The sequence below is a fragment of the Mercenaria mercenaria genome, chromosome 10 (assembly GCF_021730395.1).
Source record: "Mercenaria mercenaria strain notata chromosome 10, MADL_Memer_1, whole genome shotgun sequence".
In the NCBI taxonomy this organism is placed as follows: Eukaryota; Metazoa; Mollusca; class Bivalvia; order Venerida; family Veneridae; genus Mercenaria; species Mercenaria mercenaria.
The window spans coordinates 43,496,797-43,517,529 of NC_069370.1; the positions used below are offsets into that span (position 1 = coordinate 43,496,797).

Sequence of the window (20,733 nt, forward strand, 5' to 3'; positions counted from 1 at the left end):
TTTCGGCCGGGCCGGGCCGGGTCGGACCGGGTTTTATTAATAACCTTAATATGTCACTGCAGTCAGAAATACGAAACAGAAATGTACATAATAAAAATTGAAAAATATGTTAAGAATTTCTTGTTTTGGACGTTCGACAGCTGAAAATACAGTCGTGCCAGAATAATTATATTTTGATGGTTGACTTAATCTATAGCATGGAACTACTTTCCGCACTATTTTGTTCGGTTTACAGTAAGGAAATTTCTGCATTGTTAACTTTGGATGAATCGATCCAAAAAAGATAGAGCAGCTGTCCAGATAGACAGTATGCACAATGACATGGTTAGAAAAGCGTTTCTTCCAAAACTGTACATGCCCCCTTTTCGATTTTAATATTCATTCATTTGACAAGGCTGTTGAATAGTCGAGCGTTGCTGTTCTCCGACAGCTCTTGTTTTTACATTACGTTGCCTATTTTCATCTATTTTCGACTGAAAATGCCATACCAGGTGTATATCTGCGATACCTTTCTATTGCGATTTAGGAGTACACAAAAAGGACTTTCATACTTTCTAACGGTTGAAGATTTCAACTAACATTCTGTAATTACTTTTGGCACATAGTTTGATTTTCATTTGACTGATAATTTGTGGGGCGATTTGGGTTAAATTCATACGTTCCCCTTAAGGTTTTTTCTATTGCAGCTACACGTTTTGTAAAACGTTGCAGTTTATATTTCGAAACTTTCGAATTTCATAGGTTGATGTACTCACACCTCTCAACGTACAAGATTGTTACTATACCTGTCCATTATTAACCTGTACCGGTCCATTCTTAAAGTATCCATTATTTTAAGAATGGACAGTTATCATGGACAGGTATAGTAAAATAATCGTGTGTATAGAACGGTATCGGTACAATAACCTATCTAATGGACAAAACTAACAAAGGATTACATCACAACCGTGTTTTAATTTTAACTAAAATAAAATAGATATAGAATAAAAATGTTGTTTAAATTAAAATAAAATACATATAGAATAAAAAGGTTATTTAACATTGTACTGTACAATACGAACTATTATGGAGTCGTACCCAGCTGGGGTACTTGTCCAAATATATCTCCGAATTTTACAGTAACCTAATGTAATATCATTTCTTGTCTGGATAGAAACCGTGTTGTCATGGTTTAACCAATCAAGAGTGGACAATCGACGTTGAATTATATTGGCACGGGTATCATTTCTAAAATGTGAAGAAAAAAATGATATACCCTATGTTTATGTCTTTTATTATGATTAAGATAATGATGAAAGTATTTCAAAAGAGGATGTACTTACCAACCGTTATAGTGTTTCTATCTTGTATTCTGCTACTATCCAAACGTCTTCAATCACTGTCAAGAAATGTAAATGTATTTCCTTCAGGTAGTCCACATATGAATGACTCGCGGATGGTAGTGTATTTATATATCAATTTTACCTTATCATGTATCATGTGACGACACACGTGACTGACGTTTAAACGTGCTTGAGCTTGAACTTCAGTAAGAAATAACAAGCAGTTGTTTTCCTGGATTTTGATTTGTTTACAATCCGTAAACCATTAGTACATGATTAATTCTCTTCAGAATAACCTCTATTTATTATTCCTTAACTTGAGAAGGAATATTACAGTTTAATAAGTCACACTTGACTGAGCTACTGATGCCGAAAGCTGTTGTAATTACAAGCTGGCCAATTAAACTCCGTGACCTTAGAAATAACCTCTGACGTGAGTATACACTGTTTTACAGTCTTTGAAAGAATGTGACAAAATAGATGGAGGAATGCATAGACTTTAACCAGTTTGTTTGCCAAAGAAAGTTTCCTTTAAATGATACAGAGTTCTATATTTCTTGACGCCGCAAGATGTTTTCAATCGACAACTTGGTTAATATGAGGAAAAGTGAAGTTTTGAATAACAGGCTTAAAACACTTCCAGTGATTTTACAATTATACAACTACTTGCATAACAGACCCACCACATTCCTGACGCTAAATTAAGTGGAAAGAGAAAAGCTCCACCACATTCCTGACGCTAAATTAAGTGGAAAGAGAAAAGCTCCACCACATTCCTGACGCTAAATTAAGTGGAAAGAGAAAAGCTCCACCACATTCCTGACGCTAAGGCCATACCAAATTGATATGTCGTTCGTCGGAACTACCGCATCAATAATTTCATTCCCGAGAAAAAAAAATAAAAATCACCCGCCCGCACGTACATAAAAATCTCCGAAAAAATTTTTTTTTTCCCGATTACGCGGTCCGGAATAATAACGGCAAAGCAGGTTTTATCGCTGTTTTAATGCGTCAAAGTGATACTGATCGGATTTCATGCATCCGTAATACATCTTACTGATGACCAAAACTCAAAAAGTCAGGAATTACGGTGTTGTTCATCATTTGTTTTAAATCTGGAGTGTCTGTGCTAGTGCCACACATGGCCTTCGATGTGTCGGTAGGTAATGAAGTAGGCACGTTCTACTTTTGTTCAATACAGTGAAAGGAACGAAGCACGACTTGTAAGACGTGCACGGGGATGCAGTTAAAAATATTTGGAAATATTGTTCAGATATAGTTTTCAAACCATTTGTTATCAGTTGTTTAGTTCAGTATGTTATATCTAGAGCCCAAGGCCGACTACTATCTTAAAAAAATGTTTGTTCACAGATCCTGACCGACCTATCACATTGTCTGGCCAAATCTTTTTGAACGTAACTTCTTTAGTACAGCAATCAGATATTCTATCGAAACGCATTTAGTCAATTTAAAAATTGTTTAGCTTTTCAAATAAGTAGTGTAGATATAAAATCTGCCCTTTTGTAACCCCAATTTTGCCTGTTTGTCTATTACTTGGCTGTGAATTGATAGAACGAAAAAAAACTGGAAAAAAACAGACCTCCCTAACTCTAAATTTCTAGTTCAGTCAAAGCAAAACAAACAACACTTTAAGGGTGGCTATATAACACTTTAAGGGTGGCCATATTGGGATCATTCTTTGTCAGTCTTGTTATCATTTTTGCCTGAAATGAATCTCCACCACAAAAACATAAGCTAGCCTGATCTGTTAAGAAATTATTCCAAAGGGATTCGAGCAATGTCGAGGCATCTGTATGACCAACTCTGTTTGGTCTCACTGGTCAAATGGTTTGTTACTTCCCTTCACCTCTATGGGTTGGAGTTCCACTAAGGGCACAAAGTTGTTCATGTGCCAAAGCCATCTAACTGTGCTTCAGAAGAAATGTTATTCCCCACATGTGCCTGTTTTGTCTTATATATTCCTCATGCTGTGCCGTTAAATGAGCAGGCCTTCAGATTAATGTAGAAAAATCAAAATTAAAAATAAGACACTCATCCCTTAGAAATTATAACTAAAAAAAAAACAAAGTGATTCAGTGAGGTTTGGCAAGAATTTATTTGCAAAATCATTCATGTAGTCTTTAAAACATAATAGAAAAGCTATATACTGTGTTACCCACACTGTAAATGTTTGATTTCTGTGTTATTTCTAAAGAAATGTTAACTTCATGTATAATCATAACCGCCTCCTCAAGGGTCCAAGCTGGGAAAAAAAAAGCCCGCTCGCTCCATGTAAAATCTACCCGCCTCTGAAAAAATCAAAATTGAGAAAAAAAAAAATAAAATAAAAATTTCGCTCGCCCGCTCCAATTTTTTTTGAAAATTTTCCGAAGAACTATTAATCAATTTGGTATGGCCTAAATTAAGTGGAAAGAGAAAAGCTAGACAGACGAAGACTTATTTACAATCACTTGCCCCTCATCGATGTGGGTTCGAGCCTCACTCGGGGCGTTGAATTCTTCATGTGAGGAAGCCATCCAGCTGGCTTACGGAAGGTCGGTGGTTCTACCCAGGTGCCCGCTCGTGATGAAATAATGCACGGAGGGGCACCTGGGGTCTTCCTCCACCATTAAAGCTGGAAAGTCGCCATATGACCTATCATGTGTCGGTGCGACGTTAAATCCAAAAAAAAAAAAAAAATTGAAAGAAGCAGCTAGTTACTGCATAAATGTGACGAGAGTACATTACTCCCACATTGAAAGACTGAGCATTGATACTAAAATAGGTTCTGTTGTGACAGATTTATATTACTAAACATTATTTGACAAGCAACATTTAAAAAGCCATATTTTACTTTGAAAAAGAACAAATAGTCATGTTCATTAAATATTCATTAAACAAACTTGAAAACGTAAACACAAAGTCATGAAATAACAAAGATCATAAACATTTTACATTCAATGCATAAATTCGGAATGAGCTTCAAGTCACTTCTTTGTTATTGTTATTGCTAAGTTGACCTTGCCAAGAAATTTACTATTTTGACCAAAATGGAAGTTGATCACATAAAAGTAATAACGAACTGTTTCCACAGAAGTGACATATATCTTGTAAATGAAGTGTGCAAAATATATATCAAGAATAACACACGGCACTGTTTCCTCCTGCATTTAAAACAAATTGCTCAATGCATATGACACCTATTTCGTTTCGTATGAAGCAAATGGGGAGCTGATTACTTTTCAGAACAATATGTTTAAAACAATAAAAATAGTTTTGACTATATTATTTGTAAGAGATTTTCAAGTGAATCTAGAAGTTCGAAAGTTCTATGTAAAATGAGTCAAAGGTTATTGAGGAGAAACCACTTTAAAAGTTCAAAGCCCCTTCAACCTTGACCTTTGAACTATTGACACCAAAATCAAGGGGTCATCTATTGACCAAGGTTTATGTCTCTTTGAAGCTTAAAGGCAACATAATTACATATTTTCATGTTTGCTCTTTTTATAAGGGGAAACCTTTTCCACACCTATCGTCATCATATCCTATGTTACATTATTATAAATTTTGTACTTGTGGCTGGGCCTGTACTTGGCAATGGCTAGACTTTAGACAGTTTCTCGGAGTGACTTTTGGCATGTCGTTGTAATTGTAAGTTGTAATTTCAGTGTTCAAACTGGTGCTTGTTATTTTCGCTGTGAAGTCTAATGCTATCTACAAACAGAAATCAATACTGAAAATATGTACGATTTTCAATATCAATACTCAGTACACAAAACTGCAATACACAGTTCAAATATTAATTTGAAAGCTCAATACACAATACAACATCAACGCTCATTTATGGCCGGTATCTCCGTCTTTTGAACATCTAAAAACCCGAAATTTTGCACATGCATTTATCAAATGATAAAGTTGTCACTTTATTACAAATTTTAATGTTTATACTTAAGATTGACTCATCTTACGCTTGTGACAGCATATACACAGTATCTGGTTATTAAAAGTAATGCTGTTTTCTTGTATAGTAGTATAATACAATAGTTAATCGGGGTTTTACTTACCTTGTTGACGAAAATTAATCACGTTTTCGGAAAATACCTTATCACTAAATGGCAATTTCCGATGTTCGCATCCTCACCGTTATAATGTATCAGTAATTTAATACGAAAATTAATTGGTTCTCTTTTCATACATATAATATGGTATAGTCTTTGTATAATATGGTATCAGTTTGTCGAATTAAACATCTAATTGTATAACAAGGAGGGACCTATTATATTATGTTTTATCATTATACCTACGATTGTTTCTGTCTGAAACTGTATTTCACTAATGAATAAAACTCCCTGTATTCAATTCTCATCGAATATGGAAAAATATTCCATCTTTAAAAGTGGTCACCGTTTCAAGTCAAAGTTTTCATCAGTATTTGTTTAACATTATAGTCAATTTTGGCTGATATAACATTAGAAATAGGTATATGTATATCATAAAAAGGTCATTAAAGTAGTACATTGATATGTATTCTAACACTTTAAAGATTTTCTTTTAAATTGACAAAGAAGGATTTTACCATGTATTGTCTTGTCGATTTAAACACGTTTCGCAAAATAACCTACTTTTGGCTATTCCAGTTTACTCAGTCCATTAACGCCTAAAAAAGAATTCCAGATTAGTATCACTTCCTGGTGTAAATCGAACGTGTTAAAATGCAAATAGATTTTAGTTTTGCGTGCTTTGTTGGCAAATAAAACACGGTTTTGAGTTCAGATGCATAGTTATGTAATCACAATAAAACCTTTGGCTTTCGTGATTACATTACTACGCATCTGAACTCAAAAACGTGTTTTATTTGCCAACAAAGCATGCAAAACTAAAATCTATTTCCCAAACAATGTATGCAGCTCTCGTTAATTTAGCCAAACCGAAACACATTCGACGCATGCGCCTCGTCCACTCGAACCGAATACAACATTGCAGATCAAGGTACCGTTATAATGAGCCTACTATATTTCATACAAATTAATTAATAACTGAGTGTACAGCGTTAACGGCTCTTTTCTTAGCTTAATATCTTCTTGATATCTTCTTTCTTTTTTCACCAAATCGTGTTTTTGAAAATCAATTAGTGCCAGATTTTGTGGCTGTATAGCAATATTCTCATGGAAGGTCATTTTTAAAAAATAATGTTTAGAAAGTATAAGTTTTAACTGATACGGTTATCTCATATAAATATGTTTACAAATTTCATGTTTTATTTCATTTGCAGGCATATTTAGTGCGGATTGGTGATATAAAATACATAAGATATATATTGCAGTTGTGACAGCAATTTCTGATTAAGAATGTTGATGAAATATCTGTGCGAAAATTCCGCACAAATAGTACCTGATAGGTAGTACTAGCTCAACACTACTGACAGTCATTTAACACCGTTCGTCTGTCTGTTAGTTATATAACTCATCTTTAAGACTAGATTCAGCCGCCGCCCGTGATCATTTCCTCTTTCAAAACATAACATATCACTTATCTGGTAGATATGGCATTCAGATAAATGTAACATTTCAGGATTGGTGTGATTTTGGAAATGATTTTGAATGGAATTGCATTAAACTTTTTGTACCAATTAAACTGAATATTGTGAAAAAAAACAAGAACAGACATGTATATAGATAAATTATTTGTCTATAAAATTAATTTCTTAAAAGGTAAAACGAGTCCATCATCGGTACAATAAAAACTCATTTCGATATGCCCTGTCCCACCAAGTTCCAAGGAGAGATGTTCTACAGCTTTTGGTCGGTATGCCTGTGACTTGCTGAGTTCAACTTGAAATGGAGAGTGCTTTGATGTACATGAATCGCAATATCACATGGGTTTATATCTGAAACCACAAATGAACTCTAAAGGATTGATAACTTTTAACTTCATTTTTTTTTTTTGATAAATTGTTGAAGGTTATCATGTCTCACTTATAAATTAGTATGCACGCGCGTTTCTACAAATTGAAACCTGACCATACTTCACATCTATCATTATCTTTTGATAAGCCGTATCACGCACTCTGAATTTGGCTCATGAATAATATTATTTCGAAATGTGATCAAATAAAAATGTCAAAATTTTTGTACATATTCATGTAGCCAGGCTTATAAATCCTAAAATATGGCTGAACCTTGCACATTTTAGTAGAGACTTAAGACAATACATTTCTTAAAGAACAATACCAGAAGATAAATTCTGGATATGGAACACTCGAATCAGTCAACCATGAAAGCCAGGGTAAACAGTTTTATGACGTCATCATTAGGACTATTGAATTCGTAGAAATATTTTGACCATGTTCAGCAACGTATAAAATTGTATCGCCCTTTTCGAAATTTCTTATAATCTGGTGACAAAACAATTAGGCTATGTAGAGCTTCTCAAAGTTACATTATTTTAAGAAATGTCAAAGAAAGGTTACTTTTGGAATAATTTGTATGAACAGGGATAAATTATCTAAAACGACATATCACATTTCGTAAACTTTACATCCTGTTTTCAAACAAAGACAATTTTTTTTTATAAAATAGTGTTATAAAAAAGAGGAAGCATGTGATCATAATTAGATTATATCGCTTTAGAATTATTCCGACTATAAATGCCTTTTCGGGTCTTTTTAATCTTGTCCACACATACGGGAAAGATGCTTCATGTTTTGCTCATTCTAAATGTTGCATATTTCTTTTTTGTGGATACGAACTAAACCTCGTATTTATGTAATAATCAATTTATACGTAGATCTTAATTCGAATTAAACACTTTTCTATACATTTGCAGCGATATATTACTTGCTATAACATGATTAAGAACAATGTAGAGTGGTTATTTTTATGACTATTTCGCAACAGAGCTAGGCTAAGAGATGACATATAATTATATATATTCCTTTAAAGAATATTTGTAGAGATATGTCAGGTAAATTTTATTTGTACCACGATGTTGCATACAGCTGTAAACTATATGAGAACATGCACTTACCAAATATTCTAGCGTAATACTAAGACCTTTTCAAACACATTTCATATAACTACACGCACATATGTTTACTCATTTAGAAAAGTATATTGTTAGTAAAATGTCAAAATTACAGCTAATTGAAACATGCAATATCAACTACTTTTATTCACATCAATGCCTCAACCCATTTAGAAGCGGCTCAATAGAAAAACTTAATATATATTTATTTAAGTATGTAGCTCATATTTTATTGTTTATTGTAGTCATTTAAAACATTTGTTTAGAACTCCATTTTTAATCCCCCACCACGAGTGGTGGGGGTTATAGGAATAATCTTCGTCCGGACGTCCGTCTGTCCGTAACACTTTTGTGTCCGCTCCATATCTCCTAAACCCCTTGAAGGATTTTCATGAAACTTATGTCAAATGGTCACCCCATCAAGACGATTTGCAGAACTTATGAGTCAGCCTTGTCGGCTCAAGGCCAAGGTCACACCTCAAAGTCAAATGTTTTAGCCGTCCATTTCGTGTCCGCTCCATATCTCCTAAACTCCTTGAAGGAATATTATAAAACTTTGGTCAAATAATCACCTCATCAAGACGATGTGCAGAACTTATTATCCAGCCATGCCGGCTCAAGGTTAAGGTCACACCTCAAAGTCAAAGGTTTGAGCCTTCCATTTTGTGTCCCCTCTGTATCTCCTAAACCCCTGGAAGGATTTTCATCAAACTTGAGTCAAATGATTACCTCATCAAGACGATGTGCAGAACTTATGAGTCAGCCATGCAAGCTCAAGCTCAAGGTCACAACTTTGGGTTAAATGTTTGAGCCTTCCACTTTGTGTCCACTTTGTGTCCACTCTGTATCTCCTCAACCCCTTGAAGGATTTTCATCAAACTTGGGTCAAATGATCACCTCATCAAGAACCCATGAGTCAGACATGTCAACTCAAGGTCAAGGTCACAACTCAAGATCAAAGATTTGAGCTCTGTATCTCCTAAACTCCTAAACCCCTTGAAGGATTTTCATAAAACTTAGGTCAAATTATCACCTCATCAAGACAATGTGCAGAATTTATGAGTAAGCCATGTCAGTTCAAGGTCAAGGCCACAACTCAAGGTCAAAGGTTTACCCTTTCACTATCCATAACAGTGGCGGAGGATTTATCAGTCTGTCAGACTGCTTTGTTAAAAGTGGCATGTGAGATAATGTTTTGACACGAACTAATGCAAGTTGATCCCGATGAGGTAAAATATCCGGAAAGAAAGTGTGCTGTGTGTGTGTTTTGTGGGGAGAGGGGGAGTTTGGGGTGGGGGGGGGGGGGTTGTACTCATCCGAATATACATTTTAACTGATGAATGAACATTTGCGCATGTTTGAAACGATTTCCTTACTAAATTTCATTTTTTGTGGTGTTTTTACCTGTCAAAGATACATTATTTATTTTACTATATAAATTAATGAGAAAAAATGTATGATTGCTTAATGTTTTCTTATAGTGTGGCGACTTTAAAATATTTATATCAAACTGCATTTCACCAGTAAGATGATATACTGTGCTAGTCTTTCGTATGACTGTAGACAACATATTTATAAATGTACCTTTACATATGTTTCTAAAGGCGGAACAATTGCGTTATAGTAAATGTGTATGTTACCGGATGTGACCACTGGGGAAAATGCATTGTGACACCACATTAATACATTTGCTGTAGTGTTCTCGAGAAGTACAACTCCCAAAATATGTAAAATTAGACTGAATATTTCAAGTAGTAATTATAATATACATATCACCATCGTGGTTTACAAATTTATATTTTGGTATGTAATAAATGATTTTTATTTAAAATGCGTGTGAAGGCTACCGCCCGTTATAAAATAAACACGTCCATATGTTTCATACCCAGATGCGAATCACTAAACCACAGTCTATTTCTTAATGAAAGGGAATGTAAGATGAACATAAGCATTTTTTACACAACTTAGTACGCTAAAACGATTGCATTTGATGAAATGAAATGAAATAAATAGTTCTACCGAAGTTAATTGGCTTTCCAAAACGGGGCTACAAATATTAGAACGTTATTCTTTTGTAATTACACTGGACATTAGTCATAAGACACTTTCATGATGATGCATGCTAGTATAAATGTATGCCGTAAGTTGATAAACAGTTAAAGTAATGCAAAACTGAATCAGTGTAAACAATGTTAAAGAAAGACAAATAAAAAATGTACTTATATGATATAAATAGCAAATTAGCAGTTACTACATTGACGCGTTCGAAATACACACCCCTTAACATTTAAACACGAATATATTTAGCCGATTTTTATTTTAAACTATGGCCATAGACCTTTAGGATGATAGGTCAATAATAACTCTGTAAGACTTTTTCATGCTTTGTGTGATTAAATTATGTTCTGGTGTCAATTTTCCTTCAATCTAAAAATATTCATATGTCAGATAAAATACAGTTTGATTAATGTAATCAATAAATTGCGACTTAGTACTATTTATTTGAGTATATCTTTTATTACCTAAATTTGCAAAAATAGACAAGACAAGACAATTTTATTGCAACTCATTTAGGCTTAAAAGCCCATCATGACATAAATGTTACATAATACAAGACATACAGCAAACAGTGGTGTACATCACGATATAAAAGTTATTATAAAGAGTTATATAACATGTAGACGAACGACAGAAAAGAAAAAGTCACAACCATAAAACACACAAACAAAACAAAAGCGGAGAAGGCCATCTTTGACAAGTTTACAAGAGTTGTACAACTTGACATAGATCTATTTAAATCAACAAACAGAAGCATAATTAATGCTTAGATAAGTAGTTTCAAAACAGAAGCAATTAACCAAATAGACACTATATATATGGGCCGTTTAACAATACATTTAAATACAACATATATAGAACAATCAGTTCAATCACAGCCTTGTCGAAACGAAATACAAGACCTGAAAAAAACACACACATTTAACTACAACCATAATATAAAACATAATAATATAGAGTATTACAGAGTAGACTGTTTAAGTTTAAATGCATTAAATATAAATATTCCTAAATTTTGTATTATTTTCTTATTTTCGGAGTTCAAAAGTTCTATAAATTTAAACATATTTGGTCTAATCCAGTATTTTCTTGGTATATATTGTTTTCTTAAATCATTATACAAATCACATTCTATTATAAAATGGTATTCATCTTCTAATTTTTGGCAAATAATACATTTCCTTTCATCTAAAGGAGTGCTAACTGGTCTTACCCATCTTCCAGCTTCTACTTGTAATTTATGAGAAGATACCCTTAAACGTGTAACAGATATACAAAATTTATTTACATTAAAATATTCAAGATACGGCTGAAATCTAAAAATTGAAATTCTCTTATACAATAAAGCTGTAGAAGAATTATTTATTCTTGAATTCCAATTTTGTATAAATTGATCATTTAATCTTTGTTTAACCATATATAAAAACATATCGACATTACCTACACCTTGGTATATCCAAGCATCTACAAAACCCAGCGAACAAAGTAAATCTTTAAGAAAAGAGCACCAGTTACGTCTACCATGATTTTCAAAGTCGTTTTTCAACAATGTGTATGTAATAAAAACATATTTATTATGACCAAGTTGTAATATTTTTAACCAATATTTTACTATATTATACATGTGAATTGTTCTGTAAGATACTCGACCCAATTCGCCATATATGAAGTCATTCTGAGTTACCTTTTTAACTCCTAAAAGTTTCTTGCAAAATTGCATGTGCACCCTCTCGACGGATAAATCATTTACAAAACCCCAAACTTCGCTGCAATAGTTTAAAATAGGTGACACAAGCTTATCAAATAATTCCAATTTATGTTTTGGTGATATATAAGTAAACTTGTACAAATATTTATTTAATTTGAATATTGCTTTTTGCGCTTGGCCTGCTAAAGTATTTTGGGCTGAACTCAGTGACCCTCCACAAGTAAATACTATACCTAAGTAACAAAATTTATTGACAATTTCAATCCTAAAACCATCATATAGAAATTCTATGTTTCTTGGAATACTACCTCCTTTTTTAAAAATCATTACTTTTGTTTTTGTAACATTCACCTTAAGTTTCCAAAGCATGCAATAATTATGTAGCAGATTAATATTATTCTGTAATTCTTCAGCAGAATTTGCAAATATAACTATATCGTCTGCATACAACAATAAAAATACTTTAAACATATTAACATCTATTCCAGCTGCATCACTATTGATAAATACATCTTCCAAATCATTGATAAATATTGTGAATAAAAAGGGAGATAAACACTCCCCCTGTCTGACCCCTAACATACAAGAGTACTCTTCGCTTAAGGTATTACAATATTTAACTCTAGACTTAACTGATTCATAAATTGATTTTACAATATCTAAAATGTTACCTCGCAGTCCTAATTTTATTAATTTATACCATAGATTATATCTTACCACATAATCAAAAGCCTTCGTGTAATCAACAAATAAAGTATACAGTTGCTTCCCTTGATTCAAAAAATGCGATATTAAACCATTTAATACAAATACATTGTCAACAGTACTCATTTTTGACCTGAACCCCGCTTGGGCCTCAACATATACATTGTAATTCTCAGCCCATGATTTTAACCTATTATTTATTATACGGGTGAATAGTTTACCTATACAGCTTAATAAAGTAATGCCACGATAATTTTCAACATTATTTATGCTTCCTTTTTTGTGTAACGGAATAACGTAACCTTCTGACCATCGCTCAGGAAAATAACCTTTTTCAAATATTTTCAAAAATATACAGAATGAAACACACATCATGCCGTTACAAAGAGTAAAACAGCTTTGTTAGATTTATAGAAACTTTTCACTTAAAATATCACTCCCATGCCTTTATATAAATCACGTTGTTAAAAATATCGCATTTTAATTAGATATTATATTAAAAACATTTTGGTTCAGTTCCTGCGCATATGAGCTCTGAACCGTGACAAAATTGGTGAAAAACCACTCAACGGCCTTCTTTATTCAGAGTCATTGCTTACTGGTCACGTGTAATCGAAAACATTGATAGTGATAAAACCACTAAATTAGCATCAAAAATATATTCCATGGTCTATACACTTCATTCAGATAATTATTTAAAATCACAATGGCTAGAAAACATTAAGCAATACTTATGTCACCTAGGATTCTCCGGTATTTGGTATAGCCAAAGCTTTATAAATAGCAGGTGGCTAATTAAGTCCACTGGTCAAAAGTTAAGAGACACGTTCATACAAAAATGGATGTCAGATATAAATAATACTTCTGCATCTAATATTTATAAATACTTAAAAACAGAATTTAAACAGAGTGCATATATTAACAAGCTTCCCACACATTTAGGACAACGAATAATCGAAACCACAATTTACCAATTGAAACAGGTCGTTGGAGTAATATACCCTCAAATGATAGAAAATGTACAGTTTGCAATGATTTAGGTGATGAATATCATTTCTTCCTTGTATGTCCATTATTTAAAACAGAAAGAAAACAGTTAATAGATAGAAATATTTATACCAGACCTAACTTGATAAAATTTATAGAACTACTTACGTCGCATAACTCCATAAAACTTAAAAAAGCTAGTTTATTTTGCAACATTATTATAAAGCATTTCAAAAAGGCTAATTAGCTAATCAATGTATGCAACCAACTTAACAGTAGTTACTTTATACTACTGACTCTATTTAGGTCCATAATTTCACTAAGTGCCAATCTAAGTATTCATGTCATTTAAAATACGTCAAGTTATATATGTCCCAATTACTACAGCTTAAAAATGTACATATATAGTTGCAAAAGACTGATGAAAGTAAACTTTTTAAGTGTCCAAATGCAAATACAGATCATTTGATATATTTGAAAAAATTGATACGCCTCAATTTCTATTATTGATAGTTTATCTTGTTTTGTTTGTCTGTTTTTTTTTTGTTTTTTGTTTTTTTGTCTTTTTTCTGTGTTTGTTTGTTATCTGTGTTTGTTTAAAACTTTTGACATGTATATTAATATATACATGTATTTGTAATGTGCAGTATATTGTTTTTGTACATAACCATATAAATCTGTAAATTTTGTATATAGAGCAAACTTAAATTTGACGCCTTTTGCAGGTCTAATTTCATTTTCGCTTTCGGTATTAGGCTTGCCTTTTCATTAAGGTGTTAAATAAATGATATCTCTCCCCATTAAAAGTTCGCAATATATTCCATATTTAAAACTCTACAGTTTCTAATCATTAATCAGTATTGTGAAAAAACACAAACTGATATAAAAACTCATCTGATGTTTCTTTTAATCATATTTATAAAAGTAATTTTCACTGATACTGTTCTCTTGCAACATGTTTTCTTTAATCATACTTATTACAGTAATTTTCATTGCTACTGTTCTCCAGTTACATGTTTCCTTTAATCATACTGAACAGTACTTTTCATTGCTACTGTTCTCCAGCCGCGAACATGTTTCCTTTAATCATACTTATAACAGTAACATGTTTCCTTTAATCATACTGAACAGTACTTTTCATTGCTACTGTTCTCCAGCTGCGAACATGTTTCCTTTAATCATACTGAACAGTAATTTTCATTGCTACTGTTCTCCAGTAACTGTTATACATGTAGTTTAAAATTTTCATTTATTACTCATTATACATGTATTATCGAATTAGTGTTATAAAAATTATGGAAGACAATAACAATGGCCGTTTTCCAATGTGTCACTGTTTGTTAAATGTATGTATCTGTATATATTATATGCTGTTAATGCTGCCCACATAAGTGGGACTTAACATTTGCTTGAATAAACTTGAAACTTGAAAACTTGAAACTATTTTTAATCTTACATGGTCATCGAAATTTAATGATAAAATATTGCTGGGCTTCATTTATCCAAGTAGTAATAAACCGGACGTCATGCCACCATTTGACGTCATAATGGACTTCATAATGCTGTTTTACCGGTCCGCGCGTCAACCGTTGTTTATCGCAGATTCTAACACAACCGAATTCATTTTCCTAGCTGATAATTGTGTATTTTTATATATCAGTACATTTTCCTGACGTTTCAATTATTACGTCAGTCGCGCAGGAAAAGAAATCAACACAAAATAGAAAATAGGCAAATACTAGCATTTGATGGATGTCGTCAAGGATGTACTTTAAAGGCCTTCGTAATGTGTTAGAATCGAAATTATATATCTAATTTAGTGATTTGCCCTTCATTGTTTGTCGTTCTGATGCGTATTATTATATCACTCGAGCTACGCCCCCATGATATTAAGCCTTCTTTTTTTTTTTTAACTTTATAGAGATTGACTACTTTCTTCTTTGTTTAACTTGCAACCAAATCTAGCTATGTCAGAATGTGCAATTTATTTAATGTTAAATCGCCATGAATGATTCACTTAATTATTCTTTTTGAGACTACGAACCATTTAATATAAATACATAAGTGCCTGGATACTTGTAACTAACCAATATTATAGCACATTACTCATGGTAATGCAACAAATACGCGCACTATTTTTCCATTTACCGATTACCTCCCTTTTAATTGCGTTTACTGATTCTTTTTCAGGAAAATGATATATTTAATCGCGGATTTATATGACACAAAAGTGTAATAAGTGTTGTTTAAAGGGTTTTGTATTGAAAAATGAATATTACATTACAAACATTTTACGGTAATTTTGATAAAAAAGAAGGACCGATAGCTGTTTATAAACAACAATGAATATTTTTGTCATTTTTCTGAAATATATTATTTATTTACATTATTTCAATTTTGCATTCCTATAAAGATAAATTATATAACAATTTTGTCAGGATCCATTAAAAAATGTAACTACTAAGAGCATTTTTTATCAAAATAACGGGAGTCGTTGCGCATGAATAAACTTGAGAGTAAACCTGATTTTAATACTATAAATAGAAAGATACTAAGGCAAAACACTTAAATCTCAAAAATCGTAAAATTTTATTAAAAACTGAATGAAATATGACGATTTAAAAAGAAATTTGCTGAAAATATCCGCTATATGAGTTGTCTGCCCATGACAAAAGAAGGTGCGAAAAGTCAGTGTTCCATATCCAGATTTCTGTTTGACATAACCTTCAATCATTTTATGTTTACGGCTTGTCTCTACTAAAAAGTGCAAGATCGAATGACTTATAAGCCGGGCTAATGATACTGCTCTTTAGAAAAAATGTTGCTCAACATTAAACTTTACTCTTACCGCATTTAGGTCATGTACAAATTGATTTTATTAGATACAAGATACAAGAAGCTTTATTTTACGTTAGATACAATATAACAAGTTAACATTAGCTCATGAGCTATTTTCCGACAAACATATATAAAACAGAGATTAACAATGATAAAGCAGCTAAAAAGAAATACATAATAAAGTGCTTAAGCATATTGAAACATATATATGTTGAGTAAGATATTAAGAGATTTAGATTAAAACAACTAGTATCTATGAAAGGTTGAATTAAGGTATACATAAGAAAATCCATGAAAACATAAACTTTAAGATAATAGTAATTACATTTGTGTACTAATACAGTACAAATTAGTACATATCAACGTGTTCTGTAGCTTGTTTCTCAAAACTGTCCCCAGTATTTATAACTGTATTATATAAACCAATCGGCTACGTTTTTACTGAGTCTCGTTGATATCTACCGCGATCAATCAAAGCCATGAACACGCTAGAGGAGGCAGGGTTTGGCAAAATATACCAATGACTGTTGAGATGAACTACACTACATGTTCTGATTTTCTGTTAAGAAATGCCATGTGTTTTCCAACAAAGCAGAGCTATAACGAAGTAAACGTCGTAGAATTACCTTCACAGTTGTGGAATACTGTTTACAATAATAACCAAGTCACTCGTACAAAATGCAATTTTATAAAACCTTTCATCACAAGTATCAAACGCCAGAGACAGAGAGCTTAATAACGAACTATCCACACGTTAGCTATATAAATACATACATTTGTTTTGTATGAATTATCATTGTGCTATCAGTTGTTCTATCAATACGTCACAGACCAAAATATTCAACATTTTGAATCTTGTACAGCGAGTGACTGCAACTTTGTAAATAAATATAATATTAAAAAAGGATTTTTCAGCTACCAACTGAACTGAAAGCTTATAGAAAATAGTTTAAGTAATTGACAATCTCTGACAAGCATGTCGGATAAAGAGATCTTAAATGTATGCTTTGCTAATTGCACTATACTTGGGTATTTTGACTGGCATATTACTGTCAAACAGGCAATTATGACGTAAAAAGCTGAGTTGCGTTTAAAACAATTCGAATTATAGCGACCAGGGTCAGACATATTTGTTTTGGTAATAACTAGGTAACGATAATTATAATGTACGCAATGCTGTAGATATATATGATGACATATACTGTATAAGAAAGTCTGATATCTATGACGTGAGAACGCCATGCTGGACAAAGATAGCGTTGGAAGCAACATCATTACAAGTCCGTGATATGTCTCTGCGAAGTCAGTTGTGGAGAAGTCTGGCTAAAAAACAGCTTTATAGCTTTACGATTGACAAAGCTATGTAGAAAGACATGTTAATCTTAAATATCAGCGGTGTTTTTTTGTTTTTTAAATTATGGTGACAGACCTTCATGAAATTGAAACTTGGCTGTGCATTATGTTATCTACTTTTGACGAAAAAAAACAACAAATAATTATGTTGCACATGTATGAGGTATGGAAAAGAAAACTAAGGTATGGAAAAGAAATCTAAGTATTTTTAACAATTGACGTTGTTCTTATGGTCTAATGCATTACGTATCGCGCTTGGAAATAAACAATAGATATAATTAGGCTGTAGATCTGATTGATCATCATTGATATTAATTGAAATAAAACATAATATTTCTTTTAAAACGAAATTAGTTTTATCTTTGTTCTATACATGTTTCTTCTTTTTGTTTAAGAATATAAATTTTGACAGAAAGTAATATCTTTGTAATGTAAAAAAAAAACAGTCATTAAAAATCACCATTGCTGAATATTTATAGATATCTCTGTTCGTATTTTACCGTTTGGAAATAATATGTCCGAATTTATCCTCCCTGCTGTCAGTATCCTACAAATGGCAGAATGATCCCGACTTTCATCTATGACAGAAAACATACTGCCCCAACGTCTCGGGCCTAGATTCATTTACTACTGGGACGTAAATATCTACAGAAATGGTAGAACGATTTTGCCACTGTGATGTATGCCAATAAGAAAAGCGTGCTCCTGCGGAAACTGTCGATCTTGCAAAGTTATTTGAAGATCCTTTAAAGGGGCGAAAAGATACAGAACAGACACGATTTTATGACGAACAGACGGCCTGTCCAAATACAGTATGTCTCCCCATAAAATGGAGGAATAATTATTAGAATTAATATACAGACTTGGAACTTGATAAATCTAAGACTGCTGTGTTAAATGTTTCTGACCCTTATATATTTTAGATACAATGTATCTGCTATTCAGAAAATTATTCCTAGTAAATGAAATATAATTGTATCAAGTGTATTTTACTATGTAATTGTCTGCTAATCTAACTAGTAAAGAAGACTTTTAATATATATATGTATGTAATAGTTTGGCTTTATTGCAGAAGCCTACGCATTGAAAGGTTTTTGTTAAAGGATACTGAAGGGATTTGGCATTGTGATATTTTTGAAAATGTTTTATTTCAAACAAAATGGCAATTTCACGCTCCCGTAGAATCAACATTTATTACACGAAATTCATTTTGAAAATATTTCTGAAATGTCTAGGTCTCTGCAGCTCTCATATAAAATCTTACATCCGAGGCATATACTGACACTTTCAGACATCAAAAAGGACCTTTTGAGCGATTTGACAAAGTTCCAAAAATTTCTTTGTACCCTTGCTCCGTTACGGACCCCTGTGGGATTTGTGTTTATTCCGAGTTCAAATATGTTTTCGTAGATGAAAAAATGACATGTCGTGCTCAAGCGCAGGTATTTTCAAATCGTTAGAAAATGCTGAAAATTGACACCATATTGACATATTTCATTTTCATAACTTCCGGAAATAGCTGTAAGTCGGGTGACATGATTTCAAAAACAAATTCCTCATTCCCTTTAAATGTAACTTATTTACATAAATGTCATTTCATAATACTGAATATTTGAACTGTTGTAGCTCATCAATGTACTTGAGACCTATTTCAGGTGATCATTTTGTGAGCTGTAAAATCATCAGTAACATGTTGAAAACAATATCAGGTGATTTCTGTTATAGCTATAACCTTTTGGAGAACTATACCTCTTCCATATATACATGTTTGATCGAAAGTAAGGCAGTTATTTTGAAATTTGAATTTGAATAGCCTGTGTTACCAGATAACGTATTTTGTTGATAATTTATTTACCTTAAATTAGACCGACATCCAAGCTTAAAAGTTTTCTGAAGGATAGTATAAAATCACGATATAGTTCAACCTGGTTGCGATTGGCTCACAGACCATATCAATTTTATGCGAAGGGAAAATTCTGAATTAATTATTTCATCAGCAATCTTAAAGAGTTTTCTCCCGTATGCTACGGCAGTATGAATTATTTATTTTAAGTGTATTTCACGAGAAATAGAAACATTGTTGACTTTACCTAAGAATGGTTTTATTTGTATTGCTATACGTTCAATGAATTCAGATATCTTGCTACATGCGAAGGTAACTTTACCTTAAGTGGCGGTATATTTTGTAAATATTTGATTATTTGTTTGATGGCGACGTTGCCAGGGCTATGTAATTTTCTCCATGAGGGCAGTGTTACTAAATGGAGGTATAGATGGAAGATATGTAAGTTTCCCATAAGGGTAACATTGCTAAATGAAGGTATAGTTGAAAGATATGCAAGTTTTTTCATAAGGGTAGCATTTCCAAACTGAGGTGTAGTTGAAACTAGAGGTTTTGGAGGATAAATTGTACTTAATCCCTGCTGTGTTACAGAAATCAAGAGCTGGAAATACGTTCCAAAACTATGACAATGTAGTTTTATGTTGGAATAAAAAGGACTTTGCCTAACGGGGTAGCGAGTGGGGATGATTGATGATTGAATTATTTAAATGAATTCATGTGTTGTGTTATTCATTTAATAGATTAAAGTATCCGCTATGTGCAGCGTCGATACGCGCGTTGAATACAAACGTATATATAGAAAGTGTCATTCAGATTTGGGACACTGACCATTCAACACATAAAAAATGATACGAACCACTAAGAGCTGAATAGTAAGGATTTATTTATTTTGCCAT

At 32.5% G+C, this 20,733-nt stretch overlaps 1 protein-coding gene across 1 annotated transcript in view; it reads right to left on the reverse strand.

Annotated features, from left to right (window-relative positions):
• LOC123561763 (uncharacterized) overlaps nt 1–1,444 on the reverse strand; it is a 37,061-nt gene extending 35,617 nt beyond the window's left edge. Inside the window, exon 1 of the mRNA XM_045354364.2 lies at nt 1,323–1,444. The gene's annotated coding sequence lies outside the window, so the exon portion shown is untranslated. The remainder of the gene's footprint in view (nt 1–1,322) is intronic.
• Nucleotides 1,445–20,733: the final 19,289 nt, after the last annotated feature.